The 16,364-nt window shown below is 37.4% G+C and overlaps 1 long non-coding RNA gene and 2 other non-coding genes across 3 annotated transcripts; 2 read left to right on the top strand and 1 right to left on the bottom strand.

Annotated features, from left to right (window-relative positions):
• Positions 1-31: 31 nt before the first annotated feature.
• Positions 32-103, top strand: Trnad-guc (transfer RNA aspartic acid (anticodon GUC)). The gene has a single exon. It is a non-coding gene; the product is annotated as a tRNA-Asp (tRNA).
• Positions 104-12,413: 12,310 nt separating this feature from the next.
• On the bottom strand, positions 12,414-12,485 carry Trnad-guc (transfer RNA aspartic acid (anticodon GUC)). The gene has a single exon. It is a non-coding gene; the product is annotated as a tRNA-Asp (tRNA).
• A 277-nt stretch (positions 12,486-12,762) lies between these two features.
• LOC129760430 (uncharacterized) lies at positions 12,763-16,081 on the top strand. Its single transcript, XR_008740345.1, has 3 exons — positions 12,763-13,202; positions 13,330-14,781; positions 14,836-16,081. It is a non-coding gene; the product is annotated as an uncharacterized LOC129760430 (long non-coding RNA).
• Positions 16,082-16,364: the final 283 nt, after the last annotated feature.

Raw genomic sequence — 16,364 nt, forward strand, 5'->3', positions numbered from 1 at the left:
TGGTTTTAAAAAATTCACTCTATTATCAACATCCTCGATAGTATAGTGGTCAGTATCCCCGCCTGTCACGCGGGAGACCGGGGTTCAATTCCCCGTCGGGGAGAGACGAATGATGAAAATAAACTTTTTTCGGACCGTTATCGTTGGTTGGTTAGGTAAAGTTCTGATTGGGATACTTTTTTTTTTATTTTTAATTTTGATTTCTGATTATTGAAAAGTGGATTCATGTTTTAACCTAAACTGAGAAATGATTTCAGCAATTGCTTTCGGAATTTCTGGGAACAGAATTTTCGCCCTTGTTTCTAGCCTGAAGTCAAACTTCTTTAACTTGGAATGTTTCCCTCTAATAAGTCCCCCGCAAACAATATTTATTAATAACGGTCAATTTTCCGCCTCGCAATTCACCTGGGCATCATGAATAATTCACCCGAAGCAAAAACCTAACACGGCAGCCCCAGCCAAGGTCGGACATAAATTTGTCCCGGCACGGCACAGCAACAACTACAAATCTTCAAGTGTCCGCACCGTTAGAAACCGCAAAGTTCTCTCTTCCCCCGCTTCACGCACCCAAATGTGTCCCCGTTTAGGGTTTATTTACCCGGGACTAACATTTGTCAAATTTAATTATCACTTAATTATAATTTATTCACTCTATCCAAACGGGCAGTTTCTTAACTGGGAAGGGCGCACGTCAGGATGCGTCTCTAGTAGTACGCGACGACCATAAAGCGTCGCCATTATCGTGTATAAGAAGATGGTCAACACTAGATCAGTGTTTTATTCGAGGGGTTGGGAAAAGGGCAGGAATTTATATCTACGTGGCGTGGCTTGGTACCTGATGCGTTTGTTGTCATCATCATAGTTGGCCATCCGAGGTTCATAACTTATGGTCGCGAAAATTCCTGGACGCCTCGTCCTCGTCGTCTCGGGATAACTAGCAAACTTACTAACTAACTGCTGCCATGGGAACGTAACGCCGATAACCACTTTGAAGAAGAAGAAGAAGTGTCTGTTTAACAACCCTTATACGACTTATCATAAATCGTGGTTTATGGGTTCGACCGCGTATCATATCACCGAACTGATCCCGTTTTCTGGAAAATATCCCTGTCGACCATTAGGGGCCGCACCTTGGCGTCTTGGCGTGTGAATAAGCGTAAGGAAAAAAATAATGGGACTTCAACCAACTCATTATTTATGGAAGTTTCGTGCTACCTAGTTGAATTTATCGGTCGGCTCTCATTTCATTCGAGATTTTTATTTTAGCACATAAGAATACTAAGACACTCTGATTGTGTTAACTTCATTTTAACATATCTATATATATAAAAATGAATGTTTGTCTGTCTGTCTGTTCCCTATAGACTCGGAAACTACTGAACCGATCGTCGTCAAAACTGGCATCTGAGGGTTTTTGAGGCCGGGGATGGTTTCTGTATTAGTCAAAACTCCATCCGACTTAAGGGAGGGGGGGCTTCCATACAAAATTTGTAGTTTTTCGAAACAAATTAAAGTCATGACATCCATTTTCTTGAGATTTTTTTTTCCTTTGGGTGGTTTGTTTTTCGTCTCTATGGTCGAGGCGTCGCGAGCCAGCGTCGCAAATGGAAAGTAACCCAGGCATAGCATACTGATCAGTAAAAATATTTTGGCGCGTATTTCTCAACCTGGGGTTTGTTTTTCGTCTCATGGGCGAGCAAACGTCGTCGCAAGAGGATAGTAACCAAAGCACACTGTTCATTGATTGCTGGAAAATTTAACAATAAGGCGCGTGTTTCTCAAACACGTGGGGGCGATATGCAACCTAAATGTGTTTTTCTCTTGCTTATTTGATTTGTACACAGCACGTGGTAATAAATGACGCCTAAATGTTACACGGATTGGTATTTTATCAATCGAATCAAAACCAATTGAAAGATTTGCAAAAATACTTCCATATTTAGTTCGTGTTAATGTAGGTCGCATTCGACTTTTCATTCAAGGAACATTAGAACATGTTCAAACGTTCAACTTTTTCTGTTAAAAAAAATTAAAATTATGTTTTCTTCTAGAAATTGTTACTTCGGCCTAAATACACAACTGAAACGAATTTAGAAATGAAAATGGGAGCTTTTTATTTTAAATAATTCTGAAATAACTATCGTACTTTTTGCTTACATACCAATTCACGTACGTACTTAACATGAAAAGTGTATTTGTGTTACATGGCTGCAAAATAGAGACTTTTGATCCGCTTCGTTTTTGAAAAGCGAGACTTTAGAACTGATATTCAACTGGACGCAAAATTTTTATGAGAAATTTTTAGTATACCCTTAAAGTGTTAAAAACAATATTCCCTTCTGTCAACATACACGGTGGGGCAAGCGCAAACGTCGAACTTTTAAGAAATTCATCTTCAAAATGATTCAATATGTTGGAAAACCAGAAGGGGTAGTCCGGATGTTGAAACTGAAGCGGATATTAAAAATTCTTAAATTTTTTTGTAAATGAAGGTCATTGCCTTTGAACAGCATTCGTTAAAAGTTGAGTAACAAACATTAATTTATATTGCAGGGATACTGCAGATATATCAGTGAAACTTGATAGAACAAAAAGCAGGAATTCGTATTAAATCCATTTTAAAGCCATTACTCTGACGCATCTGTAAATAAGCTTTGCATTGACACTTGCCCCAATATACGGGACAAATGTAAACTTAGAAATTTGTTTTTACCAATATTTTTGAATATTTGAATTTCAAAGAGAAAATATAAAAATACGCTGAGAACTTATTTAGTGGTGCAACTGATATTTTTTTAAATATTTATATTTTTACCGTAGTAAATTTATTTAAAAAAAAAGGAAATTTGCACTGTATTTATACATAACTTATTTAATATATTTTTCATTACCATGATAAGTGCTGTTTGGGTATCGAGCCGGTTTAATTTGCCTAACTTCTTCAAGCAGTGAGCGAAAAAACTGAAAAAGATGGGAGAGCTCCCATGTAAATTTAAGATAAAGAGCTTTTCAAACAAGGGACCATATTTCAAAAGGGTTTTATGGGTACAGAGTACAAATTTCAGATCTTGAAAAACGAGTTTAGAGATCATGTTTCAGTAAATAATATATAACATCTTCGAATTGCAATTCAGAACTGCAGCTGCAGCTCTCATTTCAAAGTTGTTGGTTCTGAAGTATGATGAGGTTTGATTCAAAAAAATGCTCTCTAAAATCTAAATTTGAATAAATTATTACAAATTACATTCATTTCCGGAAGGTGTAGCAAAGCACAACGGGTCAGCTAGTATTTAATAAGAGCAAGTTCACTCGTGTTGGGGAAAGTGGAAGAAATTTTGACACTTAAAACACACTTTGAAAACTTTACAATGCAAAACATTTTCATGTTTTTCTACAACACGTGTTCTATTCTCGCATGCTGTGATGCAAAAATAGCAATATTTCTATCACATACGGCTGAAATAGAAACAGTGCTGCAAAATAACTTCAACGCCCAATTATATCGAAAACATTTTTGCATGGTAAAATACAAGAGTCAAAATTTCTTCCACTTTTTCCCAACACGAGTGAACTTGCTCTAAGTAGTAGAGATGTACCGAATATTCGAGTAGCCGATAATCGGACTCTTATACCACCCTAAAACTGTCAGTCGAATATTCGATCACCGAAGCTAAATTAAGTCCGAATATTTATTTTAATAATTTTATAAATTTTTCAAATGATGTTGGATTATTTAAAAATACTCAGAACACTTGTTGGAAAAGCTACACAATCACCAAAAACTGAAGGTTTCACTTAACTCAAACATCTTAGGTATATCCGGGTATTTTGCATTATTAATCTTGCAGGAGAATGCTGACAGGTATCACTTTATACTTTTATTACACGAGGCAACAACATACACATTTTCCCAAGGTGCAAAGTGTTTAAGAGCTAATTTTGTATAATTTGGAGGCGCTGTTTCCAAAAATGCAATTAGTTTTTTTTTGCTATCAGCTCTTTTTTTTTCGAGATAATTTAGGAAAATGGTAAAAAGTCATTTTTCAAATTAATGCACTTTTTTTGACAAAAATTTGGAACAATACATATTCTAATTCTTCAAAATACGAGCAGTTTGAATATAATCTTATATTTCTTAAAGTATGAGTCATATCGTTATGCAGTCTTCTACAAAGTTGCTTAATGAGGTAAAATCTTCAATACTGTATAAATACTTGCTTAAATGATGTCAGAAATATTGTATTCATAAACCAACAATCCAGGCAAGATCTGAATCCTTGATTCAATGAAGGATAATAAAAGATAAAAAATCAATTTCAAACTATCCATTCGCCATATCACTAAAACAAGAGGCAACTTTGATACAAACCTGCTCATTTCAAATGACGTTTAAACAGCTGATTTCTGCTGTGTGTTGTTGTTTACAGCTCCACTTAAAACTACACGCTCCTTTTTTTTTTAACTATGAAGTATGACCGAAGTTCAAAACATAGTTTAATTATATGAACTAAAAGTTAAGCCCCCTTTTTTCCTCCTTGTGATGCGATGGTTCAACAAAACCAATTTCGAACTGCGAACTCAAAATTGATCACTTTTTTCCTTCGGCGAGAGAGCAATGCTGAGTTCGACCTTATGAACTAAAAACTCTTTGTTGGACTGGGGAAGAGATGTATGGAAATGTCCACGCTTGTCCACGGACAGGAAGGTAGGGGTTTGGGTACAAGTCCACATGGACTTCCAAAATAAATTACAAGGTGAATAAATATTAAGATGTTTGAATCAATATCTTAAAATAACAAAGATTTCCGGTTTAAGTTCAAACAATAAGAGGCAACTTGAAAGCTCGTGATAAGTAGGATAATTTAGAAATTTTCGAAATTATTTTATATCAGAAAATACTTTTTTTTTTAAATCAGCCATTTCAATAACAAAAATCAAAAAGTAGTGTTTTCAAACTGTAAAATTAGATTATTTTTTTTTAATCTGTTCACGGAGGGTGTTTGGGGATGACGGAAGTTACCTCGAATAGCTCGGGGCTGAGCTTATTTCTGCTCGATCAATGGGTATCACTGTGGGCTGATGGGAAAGGTGATGAGCGCACCCAACACTTTGATAACCGGTTTTAATTTCCTCGATATAGGGTTTACGGATCACTCCCGAAATAAAACAGCAAGGCGTAACTTTAACGACTTATATTCTATCGTAAACTACATTAACTTGGGTTCTTATAGAAGGTACCCGACCTTATAATTTAAAGCGACGATTTTATATGTTTCACAACGATTGACAAAAGGCTACTGACTTACTAACTAATGGGCTTTTACGAAGGCGCCCAACCTTCGCTGGATGGCTTGATGCTCATTCTTGCGCCAAACCAATCGAGCAGCCGCTACCAACATTTGCAAGTTAGAAGAGCCTAATTTGAGGTGGATTTATTTGGTAGCCAATCTTTCATGCAATCAGAGGGGGTCAAAGATCTCATTTTTCTGTCCACGTGGTATCTGAATGGCCCCTTTTAATAATTTTAGTGAAAATGAGAAATATCGCGAATCGTGCACAGATGGTGTACTCTCGTCAGCATTTCGCTGAGGAGTCAGTTGACGAAAATGGAAGATGTACATTGGAGTATTCTGAAATGCGAATCGGAAGTATGGAGAGGAAAGCAGCTCCGTGGACAAAAAAAAGGGTTCTGAGTGAAAACCGGGTCTGGTGGACAAAACATTGGACCGGAAAGTCATGCGTTCTTACGCCTGTATTGTGTGTATGGGCTTAAACCGACAGTTGGTGATTCGGCACGAGCGTGTACGCCAGTCAGTCAGCTGGTCGGCGTGCAAGAGAGCGAGTCAAGCAGAGTGTGGTAGTTCATGATCCGGTGGCTCACCGGTGTCACTTTCAAGCTTCAGATCTCCGAACAGGTCTGCACATTTCGCGACCGTGGCAGGTATTTGTAGTATTTGTAGTGTCATGATCTGTGAAGATCGAAAGTGCAAAAAAAACAGGAACCAAAAGAAGAAAAATGCACAAAAACGCGGGGTTTATTTGTTTATTTATATAAAAAATCAACGGATCACCTTTTAATCCAAATGATAACTTAATTCTAAATAACTTTCTAAAATTAAAATCCACTCGACACAGTTCTCGACACGTCTAATATTTTCCTACGTAACACATTTCTCGAAACGTCAAAGTCAAAATGATCAGAAAAACGAATAAAAGTTTTTAAGATTCCGACAAAAGCGCTGTTGGCCCCATAGTTGTTCAGACGAATGGGAACGTAGAGCTGCAAATGCTGGTTTCTTAATCCTCGAGGTCGTACACTAAGAGCGTCAGCCTCCAGCAGCGCGGGAGAGTCTATTCTCGATGTCAGTAGGTCAGCCACAACCAGAGTTCGAGTAGCGTTACTACGAACATGAAGCGTATCCAAGTCTATGAGGCGGTAACGATTTTCGTAACTTGGCAGACGAAACGGATCGTGCCAATTCAAGTGACGTAGGGCATACCGCAAGAAGCGTCGCTGGATAGCCTCGATTCGTTCAGCTCCGTTCTGATAAAAGGGGCACCAGACAGCTGACACGTCTTTGAAGTCTTTGGCCATGCGAAACAGGAATCCAAGGTTTCTAGAAGCTTTGTCAACAACATAGTTCGTGTGAGTCTTGTACTCCAGCCGTTGATCGAGGATAACTCCTAGATCGTTGATGTGTTCGACTCGGGTGATGGTGTCGCTTCCAAGGATGTACTCAGCATGAAGAGTGTGCCGCTTACGGGAAAATGATATAACCGAGCATTTGCTGCGGTTCAACGGCAGGCAGTTAATGTTGCACCAGTGAGCAAATACGGAAAATTGCTGCTGTAAAAAGTTGATGTTGTCTTGGTTGTTTATGGCGTGAAAAAGTTTCAGGTCATCAGCATAAGCGAGTTTTGCGCCATCAAGAAGCGAGAGTGCGTCATTGAAGTAGATTACGAAAATTATCGGTCCTAAATGGCTTCCTTGGGGCACACCTGAGGGGGCAGGGAATTGCCTGGAAAAGGATTCACCAGTTCGAACGGATAATTTCCGTCCCGTTAAATAACTCCGGAACCAATCCAGTAGAGATCAACAAAATCCTAAGCGTCCGAGCTTTGCAATTGCAATATCATGGTTCACCTTGTCGAACGCAGCAGAGAGATCTGTGTAAATGACGTCAGTTTGGGTCTTCCTGGCAAAGCAGTCTTGAACGAAAGATGTGAAGCTCAGTAAGTTTGTAGTTGTGGATCGTTTAGGCATGTCGTTGGAAATGTGAGGCTTGCAGAACGAGAAAACAGGATCCATGACAACCAGTTCAAAGAGTTTGGATATCGCGCATAGAGCTGATATCCCAAGGTAGTTGCTAACATCTCGCTTGTCCCCTTTTTTGTGGACAGGAAACATATGAGCTTCCTTCCACAGTGAGGGAAAAATTGCGTTTTCCTGTGATGTGAAAAATAATGTTGATGGGAGTCAGCAAAAGTGGCATAAAACGCTTTAAAAAAGTTGATGGTATACCGTCCGGGCCCGTAGAAGTTGAATTTTTCAACTTTGCTGTCGCTTTCAAGATGGCTGCATCTTCAATTAGGAATCCATTCAAAGATAAACCTAGAGGTAAAATATTCCGGACAGCCCTGGCTAATTGCTCTGAAGAAATGCCCTCAGTTGTAAATACGCTTGAGAATTTCCCGGCGAAGAGCTCACAAATTTCGGGGTCGGAATCAGCTGTGTTGTTGTCCAGAAACATGTGGGACGGGAGCCCTGTTTCTTTCCGCTGATTTTTTACGTGCTTCCAAAAATTTTTCGGACTGGTCTTGAAGTTTTGCTGTAGCCGATTAAGATAATTCTGGTAGCAGCGCTTATTGGTCTTTTTATATGCCGAGTTCAGTTTGCGGTTTTCGTTCTGAGCGTAGAGCGATTTGTGCTTGTTATAGTTACGAAGAGCACCTTTTTTAGCTGTCTTCAGTTGCCGCAGTTCTTTAGTGACCCACGGAGTCCGTAGATTAGCACCTACGCTGCGTTTCGGCACATGGAGATCAATGGTGTAATTAAGGATATTCGTAAATTTCTCTGCAGCTGCGTTGGGATCAGAAAGATCGAGCTCGACTTCCCATTCGATGGATTCCAGAACGCGCAAGATAGCCTCGGAATCCATATTCTTGAAATGTTTATAGTAAGACGTTTTCTCAATGGGAGAATATAACCTAGCGGCACCGAGTGAGATCACTAGAGCTTGGTGATGTAGGACATCTTTGAAGAGTGGAGCGGGAGCTAAATCGATCGTCGGATTCCTGAACCCTTCGTTAACAAAGCAGAGGTCAAGCATCCTGCCGATCTCGTTTTCAATGTTATTTATCTGACGAGAGTCGCTGTGCTTAAGGCATCTAAGTAGACGCTGCAGGGTGTGGTGAAAGAAGAACGCGCAGGATCTGGAAACAGAAAGCCGCCTTGTGAAAAGCATCATTTCAAGCCAGGCATGTTGAAGTCGCCGATGACGAGGATGTCATCTTCAGGAGAGTAAATGGAACTGGGTGCACAATGAAAAAAGGACCCATCGAGAATTAAAATTCTATTAACTGAGTATTGATTGGGTTTGGTTAATTAATTACAAATTGTGAGAAAAGTAAATTTTAACGAAAAACGATCCCTCTTAAATAATTTTTTAGATGTTTTTGAAAAAAAGGAAAAGGTTTTCAAAAATAGTGCTCTTAAATATTTTGAGAGGAAATTCTGTCAAATAAAAGAGTTGCGAAAATTGCTGTCAATAGCTACTATTGATATCTTATCGAATTAAAAATCTAGCGAGTTGAGGGGACAGCTTGAGATAAGATTATGATTTTGTTTGTTTGTTTGCGAGTTGGGAGGACAGCTTGGAATTCGAAAGTAGCGGGCCGATAGGACAACTTTGATATCTTATCAAATTGAAAGTTCAGCGGGTTGAGAGGACAGCTTGAGATAAGATTGAACTTTGAAGTGAGTCGAGAGGACAGCTTGGAACTTGGAAAAGGCGAGTCAAAGGCACAGCTGAAATATTTTGCCAAATTGAAAATCAAGCGAGTCGAGAGGACAGCTTACATCTTGTAAAAAAGGGATTCAAGATGAAAGCTTTAATATCTAATCAAATTGAAAGTCAAGCGGGATTAGAGGACGGCTCGAGATAAGAATGAACTTAAAAGCGAGTTGAGAGGACAGCTTGGAACCTGGAAAAGGCGGGTCAAAAGGGCAGCTGAATGATTTTGTCAAATTGAAAATCAAGTAAGCGGAGAAGACAGCTTGAAATAAGATAGAACTTTATAGCGAGTCGAGAGGACAGGTTGGAACTTGGAAAAGAGGATTTAAGATGAAAGCCTAATTATCTTACCGTATTGAAATTTAAACAAGATGAGAAGAAAGCTTGAGATAAGATTGAACTTTAAAATTGATCGACAGCTTTAAATTAGAAAAAAGCGAGTCGAGAGAACTATTAAAGCTGTTCTGATGGAGAATCAAGCAGGTTGAAAAAATATCTTGTACTAAGAATGTAGGATAAAGCGTGTCGAGAGATCAGCTGACATAAATTGATCAAAATTTAAAGGTAGTAGCGCAGTACTGCTTGGATTAATTGTGTTGAATTCTGAACTTTGAAGACGGCTTGAAAATGATTTAGAAACCACAGCCTGTGTGCCGAGCTTATCTTCAAATTTACGTGAGAGGATACGTTTGGACCGGAAAGCTCAGTTAACGGTGAATCAATTAGACCTTGACAAGCATAAAAGTAAAGTGTGATTTAGGATGAAAATTTCTGTCATGGGTGTATTTATCGACTGATTGTATCAAAAGTTAAAAATGAGAGTAAAACAGTTTTGCCAAAATAGATGCGAGATGTTCGATGTTTGATTTCTCTAACAAAGCACCGAAGCAATTGCGGAAATATTGCGATTAAATTAGTGTTTGCTCAGGTAGTTGGCAACCTTGTAAAACGATTATGAAAAATGACATCAATTCAGCAATCACCATGGCAACCCTTTCTATTGAACTGGTACCCAAGGTGTGTATATATTCAGAAGGTGTTACCGAATATCGAATTCCCGATTCAGCCATTTTGGCTATGTAGGCTATGCAACTATGCGGAACTCATGAAGTTTATTTACCAACAAACCACCGAAAAGCTGAGCAAAAAATAAACAAACTCTTTGAGAGCCCCGCTCACTCCTCGCCTACTTACTGTGAAAGTCGGAGAACCTAGTGTATCAAAAGACCTTTCTGGTACCGACACTTGGAAGATCTTTGATACACTCAGAAAAATGCTCTTATGTATGCTAGAAGATTCTCTTATGAAGTGGCGCTAAACACAGCAAAAATTATTTCCTGTAAAATTACGCAAATGACCTCTAACCAAAAGGAGCAGGACATTAACCGTAATTTTACAGGTCGAAAACATGATTACGTAACATTTAATTTTTAGTGTACAACTTTTTTACAGGACACTTGTTGTGATAATAAATGAATCTTCGTCAACTTTCAAGGAAAACTATTTAAAATTACAGGTTTTGTTTATTACAGGTGGTTTATTTTAAAGGTTGCAGTTTTCAGTGACACGTGACACATTCGGCCCTTTGAACTTTTTCCGGTCATTATACTGAAAAGCAAACAAAAAAAATCATTTTAGTTTTCAAATATATTTAACATTAACAAGAAGAACTTCAACTCAAACTTATCATTAATTAGATAATAATCACATTTCACTTAAAGAAAACTTTAACTTCATGGGGAATGCTTCGTTAGACGATGAAAAAACTGATGGAACGAAATAATAAGTTCAATATATTTTCACAAAGCCGATTCTTCTGTATTTTATAAGATGTTCTTATGAATACTTAAAGAATTTCATAAAACTCTTGTGAACATAATTTTGCACTCTTAAAAGCGGTTCATAAGACGCATCATATGAAAATTTTAATCAGAATTTACCTGAGTGTAGATTTATGGTCATCATGAAAGCACTGACCATACTGACTGGATACTCGATTTCGTTTTCTGGATAATTTTTTTCAATAGTACCTACGCAATATCGATTCCAAAGTGCGCGTCGATCGATTTGAAGAAATGCTATCCCAGTTAGGAAATTCCACCCAACTTTGAAAAAAAACAGGCGATTTCTACGATAAAATCAGCCTAAACAGGTACATTTTTTCTACAGGGCATTTTTTGTCACATTTTTCAGGTTCGCCACCTGCCGTCGGTATTGCGAACCTACAAAATCTGACAAAATAAATTAGACATAAAATGGTTGAATTTTTGTTCTAAGTGTCATGTTAGTGTGATGAGTGATGAAAGGTCACCAGTGAAAGTTTCCGGCGTTGATATTGACAGAAATTCCGGTTTAGTGATCCCCAACGACAATAATTTTTGGAGTTTTTTGATCATGCGGTTTGAAATGAAAACCGAAAAAGTTTCGAAATAAGCAGTACTTTTGTAAATTGAGATTTTTTTTTAACATTTAGCACTGAACACACTGACAGGACGCTTAGAACAAAAATTCAACCATTTTCTCTCTAATTTTTTTGTCAGATTTTGTAGGTTCGCAATACCGACGGCAGGTGGAGAACCTGAAAAATTTGACAAAAAATTCCCTGTAGGCAAAACGTACTTGTTTAGCCCGATTTTATCGTTAAAATTGTCGGTTTTTGTTTCAAAAGTTGGGTGACATTTCCTAACTGGGATGGCAATTCTTCAAATCGATCGATGCGCATTCTGGAATCGATATTGCGTACTGTTGGAAAAATTATCCAGAAAACGAAATCGAGTGTCCTGTCAGTATGGTCAGTTTTTTTTTTTAAATTTTTGTCTTTCAACAAAGATTAACAAACTTTGAAACTTATGCCATTGAAAACAAGCAAACTAATTATTATGAGAGAACTAAAATCTGGATGCCTAATTCTCATATTATATCAATCTTATTTTGTGATCTCTGATTTTCCGATTATTTGGTTTCAGATTTCCAGATTTTCTATTTTTCTTAAAGAAAACTGGAACAATCTCGATTAAACTCAGTTTTACCAACTTAGTAAGTATAGCTTTAAATGTTAAGTGTTCCTGTGCATATTTCTTTAAAATCTCATTAAAAGTGTGTAATTAATTTTTTTTCCATCAAGTTTCAAAAAAGGAAAAAAATGTTCAAATAAATATAAAGAGGTAGTAGATATGTACATACAAAAAAAAATAAGATTATAAAAAAAATATAATGAAATGAGTTCTGTAGGTAATCTGCAGAAAGTATTTTTAAAAACCATTTGTAAACAATGAATTAAAATGATAAAAAATACAAATAAAAAAGGCATAAGCTTATTCATGATGTCGGTCGAGGTCGAGGTCAAAGACTTTGAGAGGTGTTCATTTGTGAAGGGCACGAAAAAATATCAACTCTCGTCTCCCCGACGGGGAATTGAACCCCGGTCTCCCGCGTGACAGGCGGGGATACTGACCACTATACTATCGAGGATGTTGAAAATACTTGAATTTGTTCAAGCCCAGTGAAATTATGCATGTTTAACACACTCTAGAATTTCATCATTAACAATTTTGATGTTTACTTTTACAGTTCTAAAATAAAACATTCAACAACAGCTAATTGATGTTGCTTTACCTTTGATCTTCTGGGCCAATAGCCAATCTGCTTTTTCCGCTCGTTATCACTTTTATATGCCGCTTAAAAACTAACTCATCCTGAACGAACAGTCTTTGGTTGTTGGCTGAACTAGAGCTTAAGTGATGGTCGACATAATCACACGAAGAAAAAACAAATCGTTCGGTCTATTATTGTTGGTGGATTTGTTTTTGGTTGGTGTTTGACTCGCGTTTGTTTGGCGACACTTTGTCAGGTCAGACAATTCGAGGTAAAGAGGTGAGGTGAGACTCGATCAAAATAGTTCACATTCCTCGGATCTGTCGCCTTCTCAAATTAGTGAAAAGGTGTAATTCGGACTTAGGTTTTCGAAAGGGAGTGTTTGTGACAAACATGGATATTTCAACAAAAGATTTATTTGGCTTTTTGGGATTCAAATAGGAAAAACAAATCTCCTGTCTCAATTTTTGACGTTTATGACATTTTTAACATGTAAGTCAAATTTCTCGCTCTAGTGGGGGTGGATTGACATTTTTATTGCCAACAGGCGTCGCTTCTCGGATTTTGTGTCAACCATGGCTCAACATGATAGAGGTAAGCGAAAAGAGACAGGTATTGTGCTACTTTCGTTCTATTGCTACCATAAGTCATTCTAAAGTAATTTTCAACAAGTGTGCCCACTCCCTTATTTAATTCATTTCTAAAATGGATCTCATTTCAGCTTTATTACACTTCATCAACAGTTTCCCAAACGCGCATAAAGCGGAGCTAAACAAGCACACCTCGTCAATTGATCCCGACATCCAATAGTGATCGGCAAAAATGAGGGCCCCTAGACGATGGGATCATCAATTTCGTACCGGTGCCAATCCGAGAGCCAAGTAAAATATTATTTGTATGGCAGAATTGGCGTTTTGGCTAAGCGAATGGAGCGATTTGGACCACCAATGAAGTTTGTAAAGTAAACAAGTTGCTGTCGTTAAGTAAATGGTTTGGATTAGCGTGTGGTTTTTGCGAAACGACGACCACGAGAATGAAGATCGGCGGTGTGCCAAATGTGCGCCATATATTTTTGAGGTGAAATTGTAGATTTCCCGAGAGCTTATGGCAAATGCGATGACCAATCGAATGGCTCAGATTACCCAATCAAGAAAACAAATGGGGGAATTTACATTAACGTTCAGTAAGCAAACGATGCAAAAATAAAAAATGAGCAAATTGTTAAAAATGAATAAAATTGACAAATGTGAGGAAAATGACAAAATGGGAAAAATAACAAGTTTTAGATATAGTTTTATATGTTAATCACCTAATTCTGTTTCCAAGACACTTCTCACGAACTTAGCTCCAATAATCTCAATACGACGTCAAAAGATGAAGCATTAATTGGTACCGAAACGAAACGAAAACAGTGTTAAGAATTGGGAGGAGAAAAATACCACTCATCTCAATCCTATTCAATAGAACAAGTTCCCCATGGAGTCAAAATCACAGAAACAGAACCACTCCAACGATTTATGTTCTCAGACTTCGACTTTGCCTTTCCTTTATGAATATGGTGGTGCTGCCATGCCACAAACCTTTGGTACGCCATTCAATTAAGATCCGAGAGTGGAAATTAACGAAACCAAATAAAAGTAAATTAAAACTGGAACGTAGTGTTGGTCCCTATTCCATATGAAGAGACGAAATTTGAAGAACAGGAACGTCGAAGTCGACTTTAATTTGAAGCATTTAGGAAAGAATTGATAAAAAAAAAAACAGTGAAAAGATATTTTGGCTTATAAAAAAAGCGTTAGTTTGTTGATTCGAGATAAGGTCACAAGGCATGTAACGCTTAGGCCAAACTAGGAAACTTAAATAGCTAAATACGTTTTTAAATTAACTACATACATCTACTTAGGTGTTTATACTTGGAGGTTGAAGTAAATATGTATTAGGTTGGGAAATTAACTAAGCAAAAAACAATAATGATATCAATAATCTACCAATTCTGTATTGAACGTTGCTGATACAATCTCTTCCCCCCTCTTCACCAGTTCAGCAGTGCCGGTCCTACAAATACCACCTGTTCTGGAGCAAAGATGTTTTTGAGTGAGCTTTTATGGACCTTTTTTGCAGCACATAACGCCACTTTGACAGGCTGCAAAAATGTTGCTGATAGGTCTGGAAAGTATGGTAATCAGGTCTGGATATATTCCGGATATTAAAAAGTTTCCCCTTTAAGCTTTTAGATTGATATCTTCGACAATAAGTGCAAGGGCTATGCGAAGGCTCTAGGAGTATAGTTTGACCACGTTCAGGCCTTTCAGTTGAGTAATCTCATTCGCCTGATGTAGCTGGGTTATGTGGAGCTCCCTGTTGACCATGACGTTCTTTTCGAGCTATTCCTAGAGCACCACGCCCTCCGATCCGAATAACGTTTTTAAATAAATTAAGAAGTCAAAAAATCGATGTTTTTAACTTTGTGAACCATTTCCGTGATGTAAAATTACCTTTACCTATATCACGTGCCACCGATTTCCCGAGCTGGTTTTGGTCCTCGATAGAGAGCATTGAATAACAGTTGTCAAAAGCGTGAATTTGTGCCTCACAAGATTTATTTTCCTATACTTTCGACTTTTTTTTTCAAAACTAATAAAAAATAATCCATCTCAAAAAATCAAACATTACAGGTTTGTAGAACAGATTAAAATCTATTTGCCGAAAAGTAAGCACATCGGTGTAAATAAAACAAAGTTAAAAAAAACGCTACGAGCTTATTCCCAAATCCATTAAATTGCAAGAATAATTACGAATCGACGAGTGAAGACAGGTTCTAAGTTTTGTATTCTGCTGTGAAGAACTTAAGACTGCGACGATGAAAACAGATGAAATTTTAAGGAAAACAAGCTAGTATTGTAATGCTCACATATACGTGTAATTTGGTGACAATCTGTTGAGTGTTTTTAATGAAGCTTCCATACAAAACTGTATGGACAAAATTCTTGAGCGCGGTTGTTTCAAACCCAGGAACCAAGTACAAAGTCCAGCAATTAAACTGCTACATTAGACTGAGTCGACTTTGGGTCACTTTTGATTTTCTCATGGCCTGAGGTCTCTAATGCTTCATTATGACTTCAAACTTACCCATGAATTTTTGAAAAATTTTGAAGCAACGTTAAAATGGGTAGACCTCAACATTTTTGTTAATATGGAAAAATTTAACATTTTAACCTGAAAACCAGCATGTGTTTTCTTTCTTCTGTGAAAACAAGCCTTTTTACGTTTTTTTGCCAATCTAAAAAAGAAATAAAAAAAATTCTGCTGAAAACTGTTTCGAAGACCTCGAAAGACAAATCTTTCAAGGAAGTTTGTCTGACGAATTCAAGCTCTTTAAAATAATCGCAAATTTAGCACTCCTACGCGACTCGTCACACTACATTGTTGTTGTTGTTTTTAAACATTTTATTTAAAACGGCTCATACCTTTAGGTTTTAAGGAGCCAAAATCGATTTTGGTTTGATTGATTGCTACAATTGATTGCTTAACATAACATTTTGAGAGAGAAGAAACAGAAAGAGAAAAATGAACAGCATGATTTTATGCCAGTAAGATCGGTGAGTACAAATGCCTTGGAATATACATAATTTTGCTTATACCAACTGGAGAGAAAAACACAATCATCAATTTTCTTGAGTAACAATTCCCAATAAGTTTTGTTGATGTTGATCCCATTCCGATGTATCGTCGCGTAGATTAAGCTCGTTCCGAAAT

The sequence above is a fragment of the Uranotaenia lowii genome, unplaced genomic scaffold (assembly GCF_029784155.1).
Source record: "Uranotaenia lowii strain MFRU-FL unplaced genomic scaffold, ASM2978415v1 HiC_scaffold_608, whole genome shotgun sequence".
NCBI lineage: Eukaryota > Metazoa > Arthropoda > Insecta > Diptera > Culicidae > Uranotaenia > Uranotaenia lowii.